Raw genomic sequence first — 11018 nt, forward strand, 5'->3', positions numbered from 1 at the left:
AGAATGCACTAAAAAATGCAATGTGAATTTTGCAACTATTTCATTCTTAGTCAAGAGTCAGAGAGTTTCATGTGCATGCTGATACTTTTCAAGGTGTGCACACCCACGACTTTGATCAACTGTCTGAGTCAGGAGATCAGATTTGTTAGTGTCTTACTGTATGGAGAGAACAGAAGCAAAGTGATATTGCTTCATCAAGCAGCTATCATTCTGATGTAAACCTGAGGTAGTGAATCTGAATTTAGGTCCTTTGAACTGAAATAGCAGAGGCAGCTAAATTTCTAATTACCGAGACTACTTTTTTTTTTGGTTGGAGTTACTAAATGTATAATTAAATTATTTTTGTCCATGTCTTTCAATAAAATATGTTTAGCCCTTCATTATGAAAATTATATCTGTTACAGAATACATTTGTAGCTGACAAAAAGTAAATGGTAGTTTAAAGACTTAAACCACTGATAATTAACCTGAATAACTGAATGTTTATTCAGTTAATATGATGCTTATGAATTGCAAATGAGACTTAACAATATGTTCTGTTGAAAATGAAGCAAACAATAAAAGTGAATGTGATGTATTCTAAGAGTCAAGGAGTCACAAAAACTTGTGTTGTTTCTCAAGTAAAACTTAAAAGAATTTACAGAGGAAAGTGGAATAATAGTTCTTAAATTCTTCAGTGCAACACAGGTTACTCCTTGTGTTTATCCTGCAAACCTGCCTTTCCAGAGATCTCTCCAGGTTGCACCAGGTACCAGAGTATCACACATTGCAAAATGCCATAGTAGACAGCAATCTGATTAGAACTGTAGCATTTCATTTGGAAACAGCCTACTTCAGTTACAGATTAACAGACAGGATTTAATTTATTGAAGGAGAAAATTAGTATTTGGCAAAAGCAAGGTATGAAAAAAAGGCATGCTTTAAATTACAGTAAAATCTTAGAACCTTATTGTAGTTTATGTTCTAGTTTTTGCATACAGTTTATTTTTACATGAGAAGTCTCATCAAGACCAAAAACAAACAAACAAACAAACAACTTTCCACCATTTCACCTTGTCCAAAGAAAAAACACAGTGATTTGTAAAAGTCATTTCAACATCTGTTCAGCCCAGCCTCAATATAACATATCAAGCGTGACAAAAAAAAAAAAAAAAAAAAAAAAAAAAGGACCTATTGGGAACAGTGGAATTATAATCTAACCTATTAAATTTAATAAAATTAATTGTCACCATGTAACTGGGGGTAAAAGAAGGGGGTGGTAATGTCTTTTCCCACTTGTTAGAAATTAGACTCCTTGTCTGCTTCAGGATCTACCTCAACAGCTTGAATAGTACTTGTGTTTAATCTGAAGTACGTGAAACAGAAAAGAGGAATAATAAGATGGTTTGAATCCCCTGCCAAATCTAAAACAAGCAGCAAGTTCCAACACCTCCTATCCACCCTATCTCTATCCAGGGGCATACAAAAGTCAGGTAACTGTTGCAACTTATCTCTGTAGCAACATCTAACCTGGCAGATTTATGCCAATTTTTTTTTTGCATTCCCATGCACAGATACATGTAATAATCATCATGAGCCTAATTACTGCAATAGTGTAGAGCCCATTGTAAGGCAGGGGGAAGCTACAGAAAGATCTCTGTCAGCCAGTATGAAAACTTTCCTGAATTTCTTGCACCTGGCAATCATTGTAACCCTACTCACTTTTCAAATTGTTAAGGCTCAAACTATTTTACTGTAAGTGTGAATAAGCAGAAAGGCCTCTGTATATAAAATATGATTGAGAGCAGCAAGTCTTAGCACACCATCTGCAGTGATTGCACTCAAATATTTATTATGTAAGTTCCACTAAGGAATAATCAATAAGCTTTGTCAGAAAGCTGATGAGAGTTCAGAGGAGAAAGCTGTGTGTCAAGCAGCTCGTGACAGTATAAAGAGACTACAGAAATATATGCATCCAAGGGGAGAGCTGTCAGGCACTTAGAAGTTGGAACACAGCATTCAGTCACTCTCGGTTTCATGAATATGTGCTGGATTATTACATGAAAGGGAATTGAGCCTTTAGGAGAGGAATTATTCAGAGCTATAACCTCAGTTCTGGTGATAGCATGTTCTGTAATGCAGGTGCAGCTGCTGCCAAGGATGACTTTCTTGACAAGCACCTTATCTTCATCCTCCTACCCTGGATTCTCACTGATACACTTCACAGTCACTTTAACTTAATGAAAAGCAACTTCCTTAGAACACTGTTTTATGGCTTGTAATACGGGTGAATGCCCAAAGGTATTTGGATTAAAAAACAAAACAAAACAAAAAAACAAACCTTCTCTTTCCTGTTTCTAAAGTTCCATTTTCAACTATTCTAGACTGCTAATTTTCTAACACTGATCTCTACCCCTGGCACCTCACAAAGAGAATCTTAAGTGTTCTGTGATTCAGCTGTCTCTTGTGCAGACTAACACTGCACTGCCAGTGTTTGTTCAACAGTTGCCATTGTGTGCTACAATAGGACTGGATTACCATTTATCAGACCCGTTCTTCCAGCTGGCCTACATTCCTTGCCTTCTCCATTTCCAGGATGGGGAGATCCTTCCTGATCCTCCTAAAAGGGCATGCTCTTTCTTCAAGAAAACAAAAATAATCACTTTGACAAATCTAAAACAAATGTTTTGAAGAATATTTAGATTAACAGTCCTGATACATTGATCTATTTCCTCTAAAATTTCTTGGTTCCTAGAAGATAAAACATATTTCTACACTCCAGCTTAATTCATGATGTCAATTCCAAAGTTTTCCTATTTGCAACTTTTGTTCTCTGCATGTTCAGTGCAAGCTCTGTACAGTAGTTTTATCAAAAAGGAGTTTAATAATTTAGCACTGTGCACTATCTAAATTAATGGAAAAATATTAAAGGGCAAAGGGTTTGAAATTAATAACAACAATACTATCTTTCTAAAACTTTCCAACTAAAATGGCAAATTAGTTGAACAAGCTAAATGACATTTTTGCTTTGAAAAAATTTCTGACCATCTCTTGCAACTCCTCATAAGCACATTTTTCAGCCATTCATATGCAACCATCTATGGGTTCTCAGAGCCTTTACGGAAGGCAGGTAAACTCGGTTAACTCAGAACTATCACAAAGCTCCTGAATACGTTCACCTTTAACTGAGATTACCATAAATAATGCTTTGAATTTACTGTCATCTGGAGAGGAATCATGTATTGAACAGTATGAATGCCCTCTACAGGCAGAACAAAAAACCTCTATAATTCTGGGATTTATTTCAGTTTGTCTATTTATTAAGTAGGAACCAAATAAATAAATCTATATTGGTCCTTATTAGTTTATACTAGCGTTGTCTGAAAATTGTAAATGATACAGTGGCATCTACTATTATTGTTGATACAAATTTCATTATCTATCACAGACTCTTCCAGTCATAAGGCAGGCTGTATCTATACTGCTGAATTACATAGAAATGTGGAGCAAGACTGAATCCTTCACCTTTGTTCATCAACACTGCTTAATGCTCCTGGCATGGTTTGACTGTGTTAATGTGCATGTTTTCACATACAATGAGTGTCTACCAGTCCTATGGGCTGCTGCACAGCCTTCATATCATTTTAAATATTTTGAGATGAAAATCTCAAACACACAAATTATACCTAGAACCATGACAGTACCATATTTTGTCCAGGGGACATAAAGAGCCAAAAGGTACATATTGTGGATGTAACCAGTCCTGTGCTGTTTGGCCTCTGATCCAAGGTCCGGATCCTGCTCTCTGAAGTCCCAGTAACCCAACACAAGAGGCAGTTTTTGTGGATAGTTAATACTGCAATTTCCTGAAGGGACAATTTAGTGTAGGGGATGCTGTATATTATGTTGCCCATGACCATCAGGTGAAAATAGCTTCCTGTTGAAGAAGCATCCTATCAAAACAGATGCTAAGCCATCTTAGGATACAGGCTTATATAGGCCTGCACCGAACCTGCTGCTGTCTCTGTCCACCATACATGACCAAAGGTTTCAGAGTCTGCCAGAGTGGTCTCTTACTGTCCGCAGAAAAACAGCAGTCAGCAATACAGTGTTCCTGAACTCTGCGACATTTAGCCCCATGAGCTCCAACTCAGCATATCCATGCTGGTTTTCCAACTGGCCCAGTCTACTGCGGATGAGATCAACAAAAACAAATATATGCACACAGTTTCAGGGAAGAATGATCTCACCCCTAGCCAAAGCTGTATGCAGATAAAGCTGTTTGATGGCTCTTATGCATTCAAAGCAGGAAACAAGACTTAAACAGTCTTTACTGGAACAAGACAACTGACAGATACTGTATGGAGTACGGTAAACATCATATGCAACAAGAGTAACAAGGCAACAAAAGTTCAAAAATCAGTAACAAGAAAGTGTGGCAGCATGACAAAGAAAAATCTATGGCCTTGCTTAACTTTAACAGTCACCATCATCCTTGTTATTTCCATAGGAGCTTCTGAACTTTTCCCTAAAAACATGCCCAGAACATCTTCCATGGGAGTAGACACACTCTAACAAATGGCCTTGACTTCAAGCTGCAGATAAGCTACAGTTCTAATGTCATATGCAGTACAGAAAGTAGCTATTGCTGCATTCACAGAATCTAGTTTTGTAGATAGATAACTTGCTTTATTTTCCCTTAACTCTGCCATGGAGCTCCAGGTAATGCATGCAGTCCACAAAATCAATACACCCTATTACAATGCTTGCCTGCTCACTAAAACATGAACAAACAGCTTCATTCCTATACTTCAGATGTGTTCTACATTTAGGAGCCGAAACTGCCAGCAGAATAAGAACTGAGGAGCAGAAAATCATTTGATCAGTTTTGAGTTCAAAGAGATGTCACAGCATACACAGCTTCCAAACTGGATTACTGTGACACTGACAGTTTCAGAAATACCCTTCTTTTTCTGTTCACATGTACAGCATAACTGGAAGTCAGTCAGTTTCTATATATGTGATTTTGGACTCGCCTGACATTCTCAGCCTATCAAAGATCTTATGCCATATTTAAGTTCCCTTAAAAATCACACTGTATGTGTGCTAAAGCAGTTTTGAATTGAATCCCAATGTATATTTTGTAAACTGTTTGATTGTTTTCTGGAAATGCAGCAACCTCAGCAATGAATGCTGCCGGTGTGCCAAGTACTGAGAGTTACAGAGCAATTACAAGAGCTATGAAAATTTTAAAATGCTTTTTTGAATATCCTATACTAATACCTCTCCTTTTACATGCAACCTAAAAGAGGGCAGATAAATCTTTAGTATTTTCCCTTCTGCATCTGTTGAAAAACAAATATAAAGTTCATTTTTAACAACAAGTCTACTACAATGGGCTTAGCAGCAGGAGATGAAGACTGGTAGCTGTTTTATTTATATGCTGTGTAAATGATCTATTTTACAAGTTTTTCCTGTTTCTAAATTGCTGTTCCTACTTTCCAAAGAATATCTGTGTGCAAACACATACCACTTTTGCTTCCTAAACTCCTCTGTAGTGCATATTCTACTTCTGTTTTCCTGTCATTTATACAAACCAGGTGTTTCTTGACATATAATTCACAAGTAATGTAAATTGTGAATTCTGCATTTATCTCCATTGATATGCAAGCTAGCACTGTATACATCCCTATTCTACCAAAGGCCAGGTAAATTCATCCTTCCTTCACAAAATGCCAGCACTAGTATACCATTTGTCACATTTTTGATTCCTTGTCAAATATCTCTTCTTTCCAGTACAGCTACCTAAAAGCAGTTACTACCAATGTTAAACTTTTACAAGACAGCTTCATTAATGTGCCAATACATTTAATTAAAAACAGACTAAACAGCCTGGGTGGGGTTTAACAAAACTCCCAAGCTAGGTTCCTTTTCACACCCTGTAGCATAAACTGAAGTGGATATTTATCACGGTGTCTGTGAGTGAAATATGCAAGAAAAGCAGGGACTGCAAAGCTGCCAACTTTCAAAGTACCTGGCCATATCATTCACAGCACCTTGAATATAGCACATCAACAGGTTGTCACAGCCTTAGACTGGGAGTTAACAGGATGGCTGAGAGTGTTAAGTTTGCTGTAATGCTATTTTAGCACAGGCCGATGCTTTGTTTGTGAATATGAAGTAAGCACTGATTTTTCTGATTTGGAGAATGTTTTATGGTTAATATTTTGTGTATAGTACTCCCAAAGCTCCTGAAATTAATGATATTTCTTTGCATCTTAACTGCCCATCTTCCCCCTCCCTCCCACCCCCCCCCCCCCAAAAAAAAAAAAATATTCTGCAGGCTTCCAAAATCCTCCAAAAATCATTATAGTTATTTTACAGTCTACAAGGTAAACCATCTTAGTTTTATTAGAAAGACAAGATTCTTAGGATAAAATTGTTAATATGTGAACTAAAATTAAGTGACCTAAATAATTAAATTAAAACCAATAATTATTGTTAGAAGTAAAACCAGAAAGAATTCAGAAAGTGTTTTCTGGGAAGGGTTGGATATTCCGTTCACATCTCTATTCACTTTCCCATTTAATTAAGTTCTGTAAAGAACAAAAAAGAATAATAAATTGAAACTGTCATCACAACTCTGTTATGCTGTGATTAATTTTTGAGCACCATCTGCTGGTCTGTTTCTGAAACAACTACTAGATTTCCCAGCTGCTAGTAGCACCTAGGTAAATATCCAGTGTGTATTATTTCATCATTTATTTTGTTAAATTTATTGGAAGTTCCTATGAGTAATGCATTATGATTATATCGGAGAAAACAACAGAATAGTGGAAGGTTTCAGAGGAGATGTGTCGGAAAGGTTAAAACAGCTGCTCCCCACACAGACTAAGACTGTCACAATGATGTTTTAAGCTGAAAAGGTTTCCTAAACACATCGAAAACGAAAGCAACTTGGCCAGTATTTTCATCTTCATGTACCATATGTCAGCCCTACTACAACTCTTGTCAGCAAGGAAAGACGTATCACTGCCATCTTTTATTTCTTGCAGATTCTCAGATATTGCCAGAAAGAGTTGCAGAGAAATCTACAAAGACAGAACTTCAGCCCCAAATGTATCATTACGACTTCCTACTTACCCCTTGCTCCTATCAAGGAAAGGATACAGTACAATCTGCTTTACTTGTCTTTCTCCCAGCTCAATTCCTTAAGAAGAAAGCCTGATATTTCCTCCAGGACCAGATGAAGTCACATGTTAGGAGCCTAGATTCTGACAGGGTTAGCAAGCCTTCTCTTCTCCATCTCCTCAGATGACTACATATTTTCTTAATTTTACACTTTAAATGTTTTGTAAAAGCTGCACTCACTGTCTGGTAAAGATTATAAGTTATGTGCAGCTTGAGTCATCCTGTAAGAAGTCAACTTTAGAAGACAGAATTTGAACCTTACCGCTTCTTTCCCACTCTTCTAACAAACATAATAAATATCTCACGTGTATAATGAGCCAAAATATTTTAAAAGTATCAATTTAAATAAACATTAATTTAACTACCAAACTGAAGGTACAGCCTTCAAGGCATACATAAAAAATGGTCCATTAACATGCTTAGAATGACTGAATTGTCACAAATACCAATTGAATTATTTATTCATATACCAAAATTGCTTTGTCTACTGTCCACAATATTGTATTCAATGAGGGTATACTCCATGTATGTTTTAATATTTTACAGTAAATTTGTCGGAATAAAATCTTGATTCCTACACTATTCCTACACTTCAACATGTGCTTACTTTGTTCATGTAAATTGGACTGCTTCTGCATTTTTAGTTGACTATGTATGCTCAGGATTGATACTCTGGAGCTCTGCAGAGGCTAACAAAAATTTAAGTCTAAGTAAAAGAGCACACAGAAGGCTACTGTTCATGAATATTTCAGAACTGAAACATGCTTAATACTTCAACAAACATTAACACTTCATAGAGGAGAAAAAAATTCAAGTTGCTAGTCTGGATCAAAATGAATTCTTAATACTTATCAGTAATTTGTGGGAATCCCAAGAGCATTGATACAGAGTTTCATTTATAAGATTACTAATAGTAGAGTTAGTCCAGAAGTGAAGATCCTGGAATAACATAAACAGAACTGCTTCTGCAATTCCTTTAACATTCCACTGAAGATATTTTTGCATCAACAAAACAGCAGTTTAAAAGGTTTATTTTATGTTCTTTTTTTCCTAAAGGGGGTAGGTATACTACAAGGAAAAATATGTAAATAGAATTTTATTTATCATCATTGGGAAGTTGTTATTACTTTCTAACACAACTTTGTTTAGTTGCCTGGTTGTACTTAGTTTTCTTCATTTTTTCACACTAGTAACTTCTTTCTCTAGGGTCATACTGGTATTCCTCATTAGCTCGTACCACTCCTATGATACCCTGCCTAGTGCCTACTGACAGTAGCCATGGGCTTTGATGTTTTGTAATTCTACACTGGCATGATCACAAAATATCTCACTTATTACAGGAAATGGCTGCAAGCTGTTGCACAAATTCCTAAATATAATCAAAAGCAAAAGTTTATAAAACATTCTAATCTCAGCAATTTAAAATATAGTCTAGTGAAATGCAGTTAATGCAGTTTACATTGTTAAATACTGAGTGCCAAGAGCATTCCCAGCTTACATCTAACCATAGAATAACAAGCAACTATAATAAATATATCCTTTTTTTTTTTTTTTTTTTTTTTTAAGTTTTGATTTTTGGCTCTAGCTTGGAAGCATTAACCATCAGTCGGGAGTATTTGCACATTTTCAATGAAGTTCCTTCCTCAGTTCCAGAAAGCTCCTCTTCTGATGTCCTACTAATGTTTCAGGATGTTTTTCTTTTTGCATCCTGCTTTAGTTCTAATGTGTAAGGCCTCTCAGAAGGCCCTACAAGTGTCACAGTCTTCCAAGAAAATAATTCACAAGTGAATGTCCATATAAAGAAGAACTGCATCCTAATAAAAGAGGTGGGAAAAGATTAAAAGCAATAAATAATAGAATGTAGCATGAAACAGAATTCAGGGAACCTTTTACAGTGAACTGTCCAGTTCTTTACAATTATAAATCAAGTTGTGTGCATTAGGGGATACATTATTCCTATCTATTAAAGAAGACTTGTATTTTAAATGCTTATATCAATTTCTGCATTCAGCTGAGGTTTAATAACATAGGAGATGCCAAAGTCAAAGATTAGTTTCAAGTTTCCTTGCTTTCTGCTTTTCCCTGACTTTTTCCATCAATACCTGCAGTGAACTTCAGAGTAGATAGAGGTGACTAAATCAATTCCAAAAGCTTGAATTTGTTTACAGCAAGCAGACTTGTTTCTTTATAAGTCTTAGACTTGTATTTTTAGGCAATACAAGATTAGATATTTCCAAAAAGCAGATAGAAGTATCACTTCTGAATTAAAAAAATATTTTTTTTCTCTATTTTGCAATTGCAAAAGTAATGAAAGAGTCTCTTGTCCAGTTTCAAAATGAGTAATTACCCTTTGAAGTATAATGGCATAGGTCTTAAATGCATCTGCAGGATCAGCAGCTATATCTTGCCCCAATTAAAACTTCCCACGTTGTCACGTCTCTACCTGAAAAGTCAGAACACCGATCCAACTCAATGTCTCCTATGGTCTTTTCCTATTACAGTGCCCTATAAACCACCAAATGCAAACAACCAGGAAAACAGGGCTGAGGAGAGGAATTATGAGGAAGAAATGTCTATCATGCCATTGACTTCCACCGCTTTTGTAGCTGAACCTAAATTAAAAAAAAATTATCAGTGGCAAGTTCAGATGGAGAAATGACTGAGAGGGGATGCTGTGCACGTAAACAGCTGCAGCCCCTGCTCTACTCTATCATCAGTTCAAACTACATAGCTGGCAAAGAAGTTCAATTCACTTGTTTTCACTGCAGAACCTAACTTCCAAACAGGTGACTTTAAGCAACTAACCCATCAAGACCTGGGGTGGACCTTATTTTAGCAAGGTCAGTAGGACACTACTACCTGTGCCCTCAAGTCAAGAAATAGCCCTTCTACGATTTTGTCTATTTACCTTATTTACTGAAGACCTTGCATGCCTTATTTTATTTGTCACATCTTCCCTGCAACAAGAGGCCTGCTTCACTTGCCCTCGTTCTAGCACTTGCAAGGAACATTAGGTACATCAAAGTCAAGATGTGTATCAATATACAACTGTGGGTAACTACTAAATGAGCAAAAACTTTCAGCACTGATCTGTCTTCTACGTGCAGTAATGTTCCCATTACTTATACCATCCTATAGATGATTTTCAATTCTGCCTCTATCATTCAAAAAAAAAAAAATTGTTTTTTTTTCTTTGTACCTTGCTGAACTGCTCCAGAACACTTAACAGAAAAATTAGATGTTCAGAAAACAAAAAAGTTACTCATGATATCTGTGGTAACAGTTGACAGAACAGTACCCAGAAGACAACATTAATTATTTTGAAGTGAAAAGATAGGGTAGGTTATCTGAAGTTATTACAGAAGTTCAGCTTTGCAAATGGAAGACATGGAGCCATTTTCAGCTGTTCTACCTCAGATTAAATACAACTTCAACAAACTAAATTAAATTTTGGTGCATTTCACGTTCTCTGCTAATACACTGTACAGATTTTAAATACAGCAGAATTTGGTAAACAGTCTGATGCTGAAAAAAACTCTTCCATTATCACCACCACACATGAACACAATATTTATAAAAAAAATTGAGCACATATGTCCATAGAGGCCTCCATAATGACCAAAATAGACTGTGCCTAAAGCATTTCACCTAGCAGTGAAGACAAGAGCTATGCCCTTCTTCTACCTAGTCAATGGGAACTTCCAATCCAGCCATTTAGCAATCACATTTATTTTCAAAGCCATTCCATAGTGCTTAAGGTCATTAGCTGAATGTAAATTATAAATACAACAAAGCATTGAATGATAAACTGAAAAACGTGTTTCCTTTACTGACCTAAATTCAAATCC

Source organism: Anas acuta, chromosome 6, assembly GCF_963932015.1.
Source record: "Anas acuta chromosome 6, bAnaAcu1.1, whole genome shotgun sequence".
Taxonomy (NCBI): Eukaryota; Metazoa; Chordata; class Aves; order Anseriformes; family Anatidae; genus Anas; species Anas acuta.